The 14,075-nt window shown below is 34.2% G+C and overlaps 1 pseudogene across 1 annotated transcript; it reads right to left on the bottom strand.

Annotated features, from left to right (window-relative positions):
- Window positions 1–169: 169 nt before the first annotated feature.
- Window positions 170–10,219, bottom strand: LOC147382502 (serine carboxypeptidase 1-like; annotated as a pseudogene). Its single transcript, XR_015173239.1, has 13 exons — window positions 10,092–10,219; window positions 9,848–9,993; window positions 8,348–8,424; window positions 8,046–8,168; window positions 7,551–7,653; window positions 7,432–7,469; window positions 7,249–7,350; window positions 6,557–6,637; window positions 5,934–6,176; window positions 3,217–3,489; window positions 1,708–1,821; window positions 1,510–1,555; window positions 170–407 (listed from the first exon to the last, which is right to left on the bottom strand). The product of XR_015173239.1 is annotated as a serine carboxypeptidase 1-like (transcript).
- Window positions 10,220–14,075: the final 3,856 nt, after the last annotated feature.

Raw genomic sequence — 14,075 nt, 5'->3', positions numbered from 1 at the left:
GGAAACTTGTGTGGGGTTGAGGATACAACTTTAGGGACCATCCTATTCCAAAAGTAAGTGTGTGTGTGTGTGTGTGTGTGGGAGGGGGATCCTGCAATATCCAAGATAAAAAAAACACCAAAAAATAGAAAAAGAATCAAATACCAAAAAATTGTACAGAGTAGAAAGATTCTCCCAAAATCAATATTTTTTATTTAGTATTTTATGAAGATAGAAGATTTACTCCATAGCCATCCATCCAGAAACATATGAAAATGGAATGAAATATATTGATAACACTACTACCAGAATTCAGATCAATAACATATATTTTCAAATTTCTCTCATATTTTTTCACCCGCCAACCAGTTCGTATAAAATGTCAAAGCCTCTTGAGGTTTGTATTCAGGGACAGTATGTCCAGAACCCTGCATCAAGAGAAATAAATTATAATCACAACCAAGAGATGAAAGTCATTCCAATAACAAAAAGACAATTTATTTATGCTCTTTGGAGTTCCAATGCAAAAGCAGAAAGAAAAAGATAGAACCAACCGAGCAAACAGTCACAATAAGCTTTTCTTGAAATTTCTCGTGGAACTGTATTTCGGACCACTAATCCTATAAGATCATGTGGTGGAACTACAAGCAAACACTTGGCTTGATAGGTGACTTCTAGTATTTAGATTTCGGCATTTTTGTTTGTTTGTTTTGTGTGTGTGTGCAATAAGACATTTTCAAGGGATGACATCAAGCTTTCTGACTATATTAAGGTTTTAGATCATCACCTAAGCTGGTGATTGTACCACAACTTCAAAAGATATGGCATGTTAATGTACATACAACCGCAAGAAAAACAAAGGTAGGATTACAATATTCTAGGCTTAATAAAGATCAACAGACGATAAATTAAGAGGGATTCTATCGCCACACCAACCTTTTCTAACAGCATCCCAGTTCATATGTAAATCAGAAAAGAATTAACACACAGCTTAGGGTGCTGTTAGTAAAAGTTGGTGTGGCAATGGAAGCTCTCTAAATTAAGGGCCTATATGATTGCTCGTGAAAAACGGGAAATAAAATGATTTCCCCTGGAAAATGCGACTTCCAGGCATATGACTGCACATTTTACCTGCCCAAAGTAGGAAAAATGGTTTCCCATTGCACGGGAAAATGATTTTCCCACCATCAAGTGGTATTATCTCACAATCACCTCCACTGCGAAAACTAAAATTCAACTATCTTTGTGACAATTTCAAGGTGCAATCAAATGGTGAAATTTATTTTCCTATGACCATTTCACCAAGGGAATTCATATTCCCTTGAAAATGTACTCACTACAATCATACAGACCCTAAGTGTAATTTTTTGAAGGGACCTCATCATAAGACAAGGACAGTAGACACTTCGTCCTTGTTGCATTGGTCCTTTGAAGGGCGTCTCGACCTCTAGGGTATCTGATTTGTCCCTTCTCTTAATAAAATGTATACCACCAAACAACTGATAAATTAAATGGGAAATTTCTTTGTACCTTAACGGTGAGAAAGGTGAGGTGGTTCTCATAGCCTTGTATGTACCTGCAATGGATCAAATAATCAAAAACTGTGATCAGAAACAGTTTGTGTGCACTAAAAAAAAGGTTCTTATGATTTGTTCACGACTTTCTTCCTACTTAACAAATGAATAATAAACATCAAAGATTAACAAAGAGAAAAAAGGTATTCCTTACCCGGCAACTTGTCCACCGGAATACCAAGGCCTCCATTCATCCACAATTTTATATCCAAGTGATCTAGTCCATGCTTCACTTCCCGTATATGGCACACACATATCATGATCACCACTAACAGTTAAGAAAACAAGAGAATGTCTTAGAGGAGGTATTAAGTGAAACCGTAGAGAAAAAATAATCAAGATTCATGTTAAGATTCATCCCAAGCTTTTGTTTTGAGGGTTTTTTTTAGTGTTTTGTCCTTCTCAAAATCATTAATGAGCATATTGAACCCCATCTATTAGAAATAAGGGTTTAACACCTCTCTAGTAGAAAGAAATAAATACCCTTATAAAAGTAACTTTTCACCTTGGGAGTTATAACCTTCTTTTCTTCTGATCCCTAATATTCTTGGAGTCTGACTTTGAAGTGGAATGGCACTTGGCTTTCTGTGTTTATTTCACGTCCCTATGTATTGATTAATATTTGGGATACCTCCTTGGAGATACCATGTGTAATCCCAAGGAGAGGGTTCTACTGAAATTTTGAAGTGGGATGGGCACTTCAAAGTTTTTTCCAATATTCTTGGCACTAAATTTGTCAGCTTTTCTGCCCATCTTCTCTAAAAACAACCTTTTACATCCTTTTTATCACTTTTTAACTTTCTCCCCAAAACTCTGGGTGTCATTTTCTCCTTATCTTTAAGTTCTTTTTCTTCTCCATCAATAGTGTTAGATCTAAACCTTGATGGACTACATGAAATAAGATTAATGTCCTTATCATGTGGTCACTAGTTAAACTATAGAAGCGGTCGGTTCATTATTGACGTAACCTTTTTGTGAGAATAAAAAAATTGTATCTTTTTTAATGGAAGTGACAAGCTTCATTAACGAAGAGATCACTTATTGAATAAAATCATTCGCTATTATGTGTTCATCAGCTTGCACAACAACCCCTAATTATGTTGCTTCTATACATAGAAACACTTATTTCAATACGAATCGTCTTGACCAAGCATTATTTTCCAATCAATCATCATATATCACCGATTATTACTTAGAGAAATGATGCTAAACTCATTCTAAGCTACCTTTTACAGTTTGCTTCCCATCGAAATCATGATTGTTCTAGGGTTCTGTCAAGATTTAAACCTTCTGATTATTTTAGTAAAAAAAAAAAAAAATTGTAATGGAAGAAATCACTTCATTATTGAAGTGGTGGCTAATTTAACAAAATAATTCGCTTCTACGTGTTCATCAGCAAGTGCAATAACTTAAATAATTATTAGTAATTTAGAATAGGGAAGATTATCAAACCACTTAAGAAACTCGTTTATGAAGGACTGGAAACACCATTATATTTCAAAGTCTATTATAAAAAAGAAAAAAAAACGAGTTTGCCTCAAGTTCCAGGATGTATATATACAAATCAATTTTGATATGTCAACACGACAAAAAATACAAAAAAAAAAAAATACCTAACTTGGATAAAAAAGAAGGGAATACTAATTATAATTGGGGAGGGTACCTGTATATAAGTGCTCGATATCCTCGGGAAGTTAGGTTCTTGTGATAAGTAATCATGCTTCCAGCATTATGAAAATACCTAATTTTGCCCGTACATAGCTCCCAAGTAAGATTTTCCTAATTTTAGATAGATATGCAAAGAGAGAATTAGAAGGCACCATTTGAATCAAAGAGAAGAAAATGAAGATTAAATAAATATTCACTGCACCTGTTTGGCATGAAGTGCTTTCCTCACTGCTTCATTGTTCAGCCATGAAGTTGCAATTTCATCATCCTACCAAGTCACGATTTATTAATAAAACTGGACATTTGAAAAATCTAGGGGGATACTCAGCAATTTTTTCCAGTTTTTAACATTTAGCGATAGGTTAAAGTTTAATAATAGGATATTAAGCCACATTGTTTAACTCTATCTGGAAAAATCTATCTATATATATATATATATGGGGGTGGTTCACGGGACAGACCAAAAAACACAGTTAAAAACGATGTGACTGCATATTTCAGTATAATTCGGTCTTCATCCCTCTAAAAGTTTTTATTTAAAAGAAATAAAAATAAAATTTAAAAACGAAACATCACGTTTACTCTCTCATTTTTTTTCTCTCTTCTCCAAAGCTTTGTCCTGTACATACAAATATTTTTTATCCAAATTCAGTTTGATTAGCTATCAAATGGGGAACTTTTTGGAAACCCAAATCCTTGATCTGGATCCTGAGTTATTAGATCAGGATGGATTGGATTTTGGGACTGATCTGAACCATTGACAGCCTAGAAAACCCTCCTTAAAAACCTACTCATTCACTGAATTTTGACATAGTTGAACTACTTTTTAAATCTTTATTTCCAATATAACAAATCAAATACGTGATGTACTATGAACCAAAGGTAGCATCAAATCTGTTACAAATTTATGAGAAACGCATTGTATGTTTAGAGTTCATCCTTAAGAGGAAGACGATCCTTTGGGAGAGCACTTGATGGAAAAAAATGCCTCCATGGCTATCCCACACAGCCCCTCTTTAGAAGAGATGTCACGGTTCATCCTTATGATTTACTTCATGAAAATTTATAAGAAATTTGTCTCCTCCATGGCTATCCCACACAGCCCCTCTTTAGAAGAGATGTCATGGTTCATCCTTATGATTTACTTTGTGAAAATTTATAAGAAATTTGTCTCCTCCATGGCTATCCCACACAGCCCCTCTTTGGGTTTTCTGTCGAAACTCGAGAGAGAGAGAGAGAGAGAGAGAGAGAGAGAGAGAGAGAGATGGTTTTTAGTTGTTCTGTCAAGATGAAGGGTTGGGTTCTCTGTCGAGAGAGAGAGATAATGTTAATACAAACAGTGAGTTTGTTTAAAAAAAAAGTAAAATGTGGGAGTTTTTTCAAAAATTCTAAAACTTAAATTCTGAATTGACGTGAGAACGCTTCTCAGCTGTTCTTTTCTCAATATCTAACACATGAGAAACATGGGCTTCTCATATGTTTTCTAACACGTCCCTCGAACCGTCCCCTATATATATATTCAAGGAATCAGTCACTTTCAAACACCTTCACATAAATTGTTTTGCATTCGTGAGAGAGAGAGGTGTCTTTTCCAAGACATAGATCACTGTGAGAAAGTTGTGTAGGAAATAATGGTGTGGAGGAAGATGCGGCTAACAATTGAGATAGGGTAGTTGGAATATGCGGAATAGAGCTTTATTCATCCACCTGAAACCTCCACAACCACTCAACTGAAAGAGCTACATTCATCCATTTTGGATTCCTAATCCCTAGCCCTCCTTTGTTCTTTGGAGTGCAGCTATAATACCTAGTGCCAAAGAAAGTCCCAAAACATCTTTACTAAACTCCTTACCACGCTATTCGGCAACAAAAATAATGATAGAAAGTATAATGAGATACTAACTGAGATGTTCTTGATGAATTTTGATCGCCTTGCTTTTATATGCCATCCCTAATGGAAGACCAAGGTAGGATGCTGAAAAAAGGAAGGCTGGCATCCAAAAGGTACTGCAAGAACACCCATCTAGAGTATGTCGCCAATTGCAAACACTCTACTCTTTTGAAGATTGGACTTTGTGTTCCACTGAGAAACTTCAACTGCCTAATTTTTGCAACAACAGAAACAAGTGTAATCATCGGACCCTTTGTAGTGTATCATCTGCCTTATACATATGATGTAAAAGAGGGAGGCTGAAGTGTTCTTGCATTTCCTTTGTAGGTCCCCTGAACCTAATTGGTTTGTGTTCTTTTACTTTTTGTTATACATACATATATATATGGGGAGCCTTCGGAGGCCCTAAAGAGAGCTAAACATTTTTCAAAATATGAGTTAAAAGTTTCGGAATGGACTGATTTTTTGTGAGGATGATCTCTATGGTGAGGAGATCATCCTCACAAAAAAACTTCTAACCACAGTTTATAACTTGATGAATCGTGAACCGGTCAATTATTTGTAAACCACTTTTGATGGGGTCAGAAGTTTTAGAATGAGCTGATTTTTTGTGTGGATGATCTCCTCACCATCAAAAAAAAAAAAAATCAGCCCATTCCGAGACTTATAATCCATATTTTGAAAAATGTTTGGCTTTCTTTAGGGCTTCTGAACGCTTCCAGAGAGAGAGAGAGAACAAGATCATATTCAAGCAGTGCAAGCTACTACGAGACATCCACTAAAAACAAAGGATGGAATGAAATTGATTTTGGTCAACTTACAGTGCATGGAACACTTTCACTATTCATTAGTTCTGGCCATGTTGGAACAATCCCATCTCTTACAGGAGCTCTAAGAGGCCAAGCACGGCCAAACATCCTTTTCCTGACAGAAAGAGGCCTATCAGTATCACCAATCTGTTTGAAACTAGATGGTAATCTGATGTTAGAAGCCGCAATCTCTCTGGCTTTTGGGCTGTGATAGCAGGGTTCAAGGATGTCATAGATGTTTAGACCACTAATGTCCTGCAAGTAGAAAATAATTTCAAAACGACAAAAAAAGAAGTTAATTTTCTTTCGAAATATGAATTCAAAGTTGTACCTATGGAATAGAGGAAGATGAAAAACCCCAAAGATTTCACATAGTACTTTTGATCAAAAAATCAATCTGATTTATTTCGTACCCTTCACTCGATGAGAAAATGGGTCAGATTCTAGAGGATCAAACCTATGGGACTTAAGAAATGATGGAAGGGAATACAAAGAAAGCAGAGGGATAGAACTACAAAGTAAATAAAAACTAATATATTAAATATGAAATTAAGTAGAACAAAAGATCCCAAATTCCAAATAAAAAAATTGAAACTCGAAAAGGATTGATGATTGTAACTGTACAGTCAACTTACATTATCGACTTTATCAAGCGAATTTTCGCAGTTTTTATTGACAGGAATCCAGTATGTTCCTTGACAAGCAGTATTAACCTCCTGTAAGAAAAATTGATAGTAAACAAATTCATATTTGCATGAAGAGATATAAAGAAAAAGGCTTGCTCAAAAGGAGTTCAACGAGACCTACCAAAGCATAGTGACAAAATTCCCAGATATTTTGAAAAAGTAATGATTAATTCAAACTTCTTCCAAGTGGCGATTTAATCCCGGCTTATTCACAAACTAAGCTTTGATAATATATTTTATATTATATTTAATAAGAAATTTTGTAATTTTGTTTAATATTCTATTAAGTAACAATATATTTTTATTTTATTCCCAAAATTTCCCCTATTTTTTCTAAATTTTGCCAATTTTTTTCCTGGTCGAATTTGTCCCGAATCCCGACTTGATCACTATGTACCAAAGAACAACACCCCAAAAAATTCAAAGAAACCAAATGCCGAGCCCCCTTAGGAGACAAAAGAGAAAAATAAATAAGAACTCCTAGAAACCCTCAGGCAATTAAGGAATCCTATCTAAAAAATATCCTCAAAGAAAACTTCCTTAAATTCCTCTAGGATCTTGGTTCAGAAGGACATGTCTAATGATATGTCCGAAATGAGAAAACCATAATCCAACAAAGAGATATGAAGGACTACACCCACCTGAAACAGTTGATCTGAGATCAAGCTCATTCCATGTGCAAATGGTACAAGTGCATTACCGTCAAATTCGTTATCAGTAACCCCATTTCCCACCATGTAGCCCTGTATCAAAATTTGAATTCAAGCGAATATCATTAACATCACAATTCTATATGTAGATATGCAAAGACCAAAGAGCCAGACCTTGAAGTTGAGAGTAGGCTTTAAACCAGCATCAATTCCTGAAAAATGGTCAAGTTAGCACATGGTTTATGGCTATAATTCTAAAACATGTACATCCCCAAATCAGTACATAATTGTACCTTTTGCAACTTCGAAAGCAAGAGTCGGCACATACACTCCAGCATAGGACTCCCCGGATATATAAAACGGGTTAGAAAGAAACTCCGGATATTGTTCAAACCACTGCGTGCACAACAATAATTTAGATAAACAGATTCAAAATCAGGTCGGATACTTGTTTTGTTACAAGGTTGACAAAAAAGTATTGAGTATGGGTATGCATCTAGGTTTGAACCTTCCTCGGCTCACAAATCTCAAAATTCAAGGACATGAATAGAAATAACGAGTATGGTTATCAGTTAAACATTCCAATTTTCAACATTTTCTATACCAAGGCTTAAGATCTCGTCCAGAGGCAATGTTTGGCTACGAGAAAAACCAAGAATATCTTGACCATTACATTCCAAAACATTTCAAGATATTCCGAAACACTTTGAGATAATCATAAAAATTGCTAATCTCTCTAACTTCAACATTGCTAGAAATGTTCAGATTCATTTATTTTTTTTAAATACCTTAAGGAGAAATTTATGGGTATCAGAGGCAGTTTGCAGGTCTCCGGTACTGTAGTCATCTTGATTTTCAGAGTAAGACAATCCAACACCAGCAGGAGAATCCAAATAGATAATGTTGGAAACCTGAATGGAAATAGCAGGCATAAGAGAACAACAATTTATCCAAAATTATGGATCCACTTTCTTGCATATCATGTCATATCTTATTAGATATAATGGTTGTTGAGCAACTTAACCAACAATAATTTCATGGGTACAACATAAAAATAAAAAAATTCTTAGAGGTTACAAAGTATTTCAACCTTGGACCAGCTGTATTTATTTAGATGTAATTGGGGCAGGCTTCCAGGAGTCTTCCCCACTTCAAAATTGAATGGGCCTGCAAAATGCAGCAGACATCGCGATAAAGTGTGAGCTTAAGACCCAAGATGAAACAATAAAAGTGATAAAAATAAATAACATGCACAGGACACACGAAGAAGTTCTACATGTTTCAACAAGTGCCCACCTCCGATAAAGTGTGAGCTTAAGACCCGAGATGAAACAACAAAGGCGTTAAAAATAAATAACATGCACAGGACACACGAAGAAGTTCTACATGTTTCAACAAGTGCCCACCTCCGATAAAGTGTGAGCTTAAGACCCGAGATGAAACAACAAAAGCGTTAAAAATAAAGAACATGCCCAGGACACACCAAGAAGTTCAACATATTTCGACAAGTGCCCACCTTCATGGATGAGATAGGAGTGATTCAGAAAAAAAAAGTTAATTATTTAAAATCTCGTTTCGTTTCGATGTTTCGGTTTTCTCAAAAAACAAAAAAGATAAGAAATATTTCTGAGACATTACCAAAAGACTGAAACATATAAAGACATTGACATTCAATATATTAAAAAATGAGTCTTTTAGAGGCAACTCGGGGTCAACGAGTGTGTCATCAATTTGAAAATATTGAGATTTCTAAATTTTTTGCTGAAACATGGAGGCTGCGTCCCTAAATCACACGATCTTTTGAAAAATGGGTCCCTGGTATCTTGGGAAATTGAAAACTTAGAGATAAAAGAGATGAGACAAGAAGAAAAGGAAGATTGAGGAAATGAGAAGAAGAAGGGAAAGAGTGAAGAGGAACTGACCTCGAAGACACACACACACTCACTCTCTCTCTCTCTCTCATAACAATAAAATTTGATTCCATGGTTATATCATTTTGGAATGATGAAAAATCAAGAATCTCAGCTGATACATTCTGAAACGAAACAAGATTTTAAACCATCCCTGAAACCCAAAATACCAAAACTGCACCTATGACCCTAATTTTGGTACAATTATGCTTTCCTTAAAAGAGTAGAGCCCCACTAAATTCAGGACATGTATCACAAGAAATTGTAAAAAGATCCATTCCCATAAAAACAAGAACACTAGCAATGTTAGAAAATGTTGATCTCTAAGTTTCATATTCCAGTTCTGAGAAATCATAATGATTGTCATCTATAACTTAATCCCATCATAGAGACTATTTTTTACTCCTCAATCAGTGACTTCATCGACCATATGGAACCTAAATCCAACTTCTAAGAAATGGAATATAAACAATTCTATGCTATCAAACAAAATTTGATTACTAAATTATCAAAACAAGAACAAAAAAGTGAAGATAAGAGAGAGAGAGTCAATTTCAATTTTTCATGTCCACATGTTCTCATCCTTTATATATCAAACAGATTGAATAAAATTAAACAGAAAATTTGAATAATTATTACTAGAAAGAACAGATACCCAAACAAGAATTTCAAGTCAATACCATGCTCATATACAAATCCGTCGAAGCTAGAGCAGCCTGGGCCACCATTAAGCCAAAGAACAACAGGGTCCTCAGATGGGTTTCTTTCAGAAACAATGAAATAGTAGAAGAGATTTTTCCCATCATTCTCATTTATGTCAACATACCTTCAAAACCCAAATCACAATAACCCATTTTTTTATTCAACTAAATAATTTAAAATCGTTTTTAATAAAATAAATAAAAAAAAAAAAAAATACAATACCCAGAGTAGTGTTTGGAAGGAAGAATGCCATTATAACCAGGAAGGTGTGTGATAAGAGCTTTCTCAGGGCTGCATCACTAAATAACAGAAAAAACACTAATAAAACACTAGAGAAGAAGAAGAAGAATTCAGCTATTTTCATGGTCTCTCTCACAGACATAGTGAGTCAAAGTTCTTGTTTATGTTTAAGAGAGAGAGTCTTGAATGTCTATAGTGACCAAAGGATTGATATTTTTATAGGAGAAGAGAGCATGGAGGGGGTGTGCCATTGGCTACATTAAACGCTCGAAAGAGACTGAACGAAAAAAAATTGGAAATTTTTAAGTGAACAAAGTAAGTAAAATCCCTTTAATTTAGGGGTATTTAGACATACCCCTCTCTCCTCCCTCCTCCCCGTTATGGTAAATTAATTGAAGTACCACTATGTTTCGAAACTTACGGCATGTAAGGATGCGCACGGGTACGCTTATGAAAGAATGTGAGGACCTTTTTTTTTTCTGATTGGGTCACACACACATATTTCATGCTCCTGGACCTTGGTCTCGTCTGACAAACTAATAGAAAATTATCTAAATATCTTTATTTCAAAAGAAGAAAAGAAAAAGAAAAGAAAGAGTCAATCTAAACTAACTTCCTTCCGCTCTATGTGGCAATGTCTAGAGAAATATAGATTTTTTTTTTCTCAAACAATTTAAAAGATCAATGATTTTCTACACACTGCCACACATCTCTGTAATGTTGAAGAAAGTAAATTCAACATTTTTCAAAACAAAAATCTCCATTTTTTTTTATAACAAAATCTTATTATTTTCAACTGTAATATTTTTTGTCTCATCTTGAGTTTTAAGATTCTATCACTTTCTTCAACCTTCAAAAGCTCAAGAAAAAACAACATTTGAGAATGAACAACCACTAAATTTTGATTTGAAAAAAAATTAATTAAATTTTTTTTTTAAATGAGGGTATTTAAGTCATTTTCTTTGATAGACCTAAGAAAAAACTACCTCATCAATTTGAAAACATTGGCCTTAAAATAGTTATCAAAATTTGAAGGGGCATGTCTTAATTACCCTTTAATTTATTTACTAACAAACAAACAAACAAACAAACTTGAATGAAGAGATTCTGTTTTGAAGCGTAAATTTACTAAGAAACAAACTTGAATGAACTATAATCTATGGAGATTCTGTTTGAAGCATACGAATTGGTCCCCATCAAATGACGATAGTAAATGAGCAGATGTTATGATCCGGAGTTGTGTAGCAATCCCACTCCCCATATTCTTTACATGCCACGTGGCACATTTTTTTTATTTTTTTTTATTTTTTTTCTTTTCTTTTAGTGTTTCCTAATCAATGAACGTTTACTTACTCTGGGTCAATATTTACACCTCGAAATCAAGCTAGGGTGATAATAATCTTGGATCAATGAAACTAAATAATGTGCCACGTGGAATTAAAAAAAAAAAAAAAAAAAAAGAAAGATCATAGACGTCTGATGGGGCTACTGGAGTGGAGTACATAACATGCAGTTGTGTGTGATCAAGAGGAATGCGTGTAAGATAATGCAAATAACACTCAGAGAAGAAAGAATGATGATAAAAGGTAATGCGGGGTGGGGGTGGGGGTGGGCATACTCTTAACTCTCAACTCTCTCCTTAAATAGAAAGAAAGGTGAATCAAATATTATCTTACCTTTAACTGAAAGAGTGGATCCCATACTTCACCCACCAAGCGAAGGTTCTAAAGTGAAAATTTATCAAAGAGATTACTATCATGGGGTTCTAAAAGCACCTTTTGCGCTTTTGGAGTCCAACCCGCAGAACCTAACCACCCAAACCGTTTGATCTGCAAAATCACGGAAACTTTTAGACGTTTTTTCAAAGCCACTTTAACCAAGCAAGTTTTGCACGCTTCTTTATAGGTAAAATTATGTAAGGGATCCTCGTGGAAGGACTTCTTTCTAAATAATTCTTAAGTTTTTGATGGTCACTTAATAGTCTCTTTAGTAAACTTTTTATTTCTTAAATTTCCTAATCTCATTTCTCGCAATTGAATACTCTAATTGTTTGAACTCATCGTTTTCATTCAAAAAATTAGATATTTGATATCTCAATCAAGTTACGGAGACTCCATTCCTATTGAAAAGGATTTAGGAAGTAAGAAAAAACCATTTTCAAGCATGGTTTTAAAACTCGTCCGAGACCGAGACGTATCGCCCGAGTTAACTCGGTATCAGCGGTGAACGAGACCAACTCACAATGAGTTATGAGACGACCGCGTCTCGTGAGTTATGCGAGTCATCTCGGACGATATTTTAGCAAAACTCGTCCGAGACGAACGAAATAACCGAGAAAATGCAGTTTTTTCATTAACTCGCGAGACAAACGAGTTGACTCGGACGAGATTTTCAAAATCTCGTCCGAATTAACCGAGTTTTACCTTTCTCTTCAATTATTTCACCCCCAAATCAATGTTCTCCATTATTTCTTCATCTTCTCCATCAAACTTCATCTTCTCCATCAAGTGAAGAACAAAAATCAAGGTTTTGAAAAAAAAATTATCCGATTCAAGAAGAAATCGAAGTGAAAGGTGAATTTACAAGTTTAGTGCATTTATGCAATGAAAATGAAACAACGTAACAATGTAAATATTTAATTTATTTATTTTGATATATATATTATTTTGATATGTAAATATCAAAATTTCGTCCGCGTTAACTGAGTTTTACCGAATATTTTTGAAATTAGTGATGGAACAATAATGCACATTGAATCAACACCGTTAAATTGTGGGCCATTTTCCTAAATCGCAAATATAGGATGCTTCTCAATTGCTAATTACTGATGTAATTGGATACTTAGGATCATAAATTACTATGATCCCCTCAATAGTAAGGCAATCAATGGGTCCAAAATCCGATCCATTTAAATTCGATAATTTCAGATCTCGATTGAAGATTTGGGTTTTGAAAATAGTTTGGCTGTCAATGGATCCAAATTCAAATTTGCGCGTATTAGATAACTTCATACATGGATTAAAGATTTGGGTTCCAATAAAAATTAGATCCGATAAAAATTTGATGCAGTAACCTAACGAATGGCATATGGATCAATCGTGTCCCTATCCGATAAAATGTGAGAAAGTAGGTCAATTGTGTTACATAATTGTGAAGTTTCTTTGTATTTTATTTTTTTGAATGTTGCTTCTTTGTATTTTATATGTCAAATCATACTTATAATATGATGAAAATTAATTGAAACTTATTTGAATCATATTGAGATCGAATAAAAACCAATTTCAATACGGGTCGATCCAATTTTTATAATACCGATTTTTATCGAATTGAAATTAATGTTTTAATTGATATTTTTGATGGTAAGTTTGGTCCTTTTTAAATATTGTATTTGGAAAAAAAGTTTAGTGCACTTGTGCAATGAAAATGAAACAACGTATCAATGTAAATATTTAATTTATTTATTTTGATATGTGTATTATGATTTTTTTTTTAAAATTATATATATTTTTTTAGGTTCATTTTTTAATAGGAATCAATTCTGATTTTTTTCTGAATTTTTCAGATTTTTTAAATGGTTAAAAACCATTGTTTCAAGGTTGAACGAGACGACTCGACGAGACGAGACGTATCGTCTGAGTCAACTCGGTATAGCGGTGAACGAGACGATACGTAATACCGAGTTTTAAAACCATGTTTTCAAGGGGTTTTCAAACATTTTAAAGATGTAGAAAAGAAAAGAAAAGTTTACTAAATGTCTTGCTAAACTACCATAAAAAATTTAGGGATTATTTAGAAATAAGTCCCCCTATAATTTTACCTTCTATACATCGTATTTGTTAGAAACCAAAAACTAATCTAAATACCCCTCTACTTTAATGAAAATTCTAGTCGTTGTCCCCTTTTGTTATTCTATGATGGCTTGTGTTAAGGGTGCCCAACATTTTAGCTTGGATGCCCATTTTTATA

Source organism: Akebia trifoliata, chromosome 16, assembly GCF_017979445.1.
Source record: "Akebia trifoliata isolate Shusen 1 chromosome 16, ASM1797944v1, whole genome shotgun sequence".
Classification (NCBI taxonomy): Eukaryota; Viridiplantae; Streptophyta; class Magnoliopsida; order Ranunculales; family Lardizabalaceae; genus Akebia; species Akebia trifoliata.
This window is presented reverse-complemented; position numbering and strand designations above follow the sequence as displayed.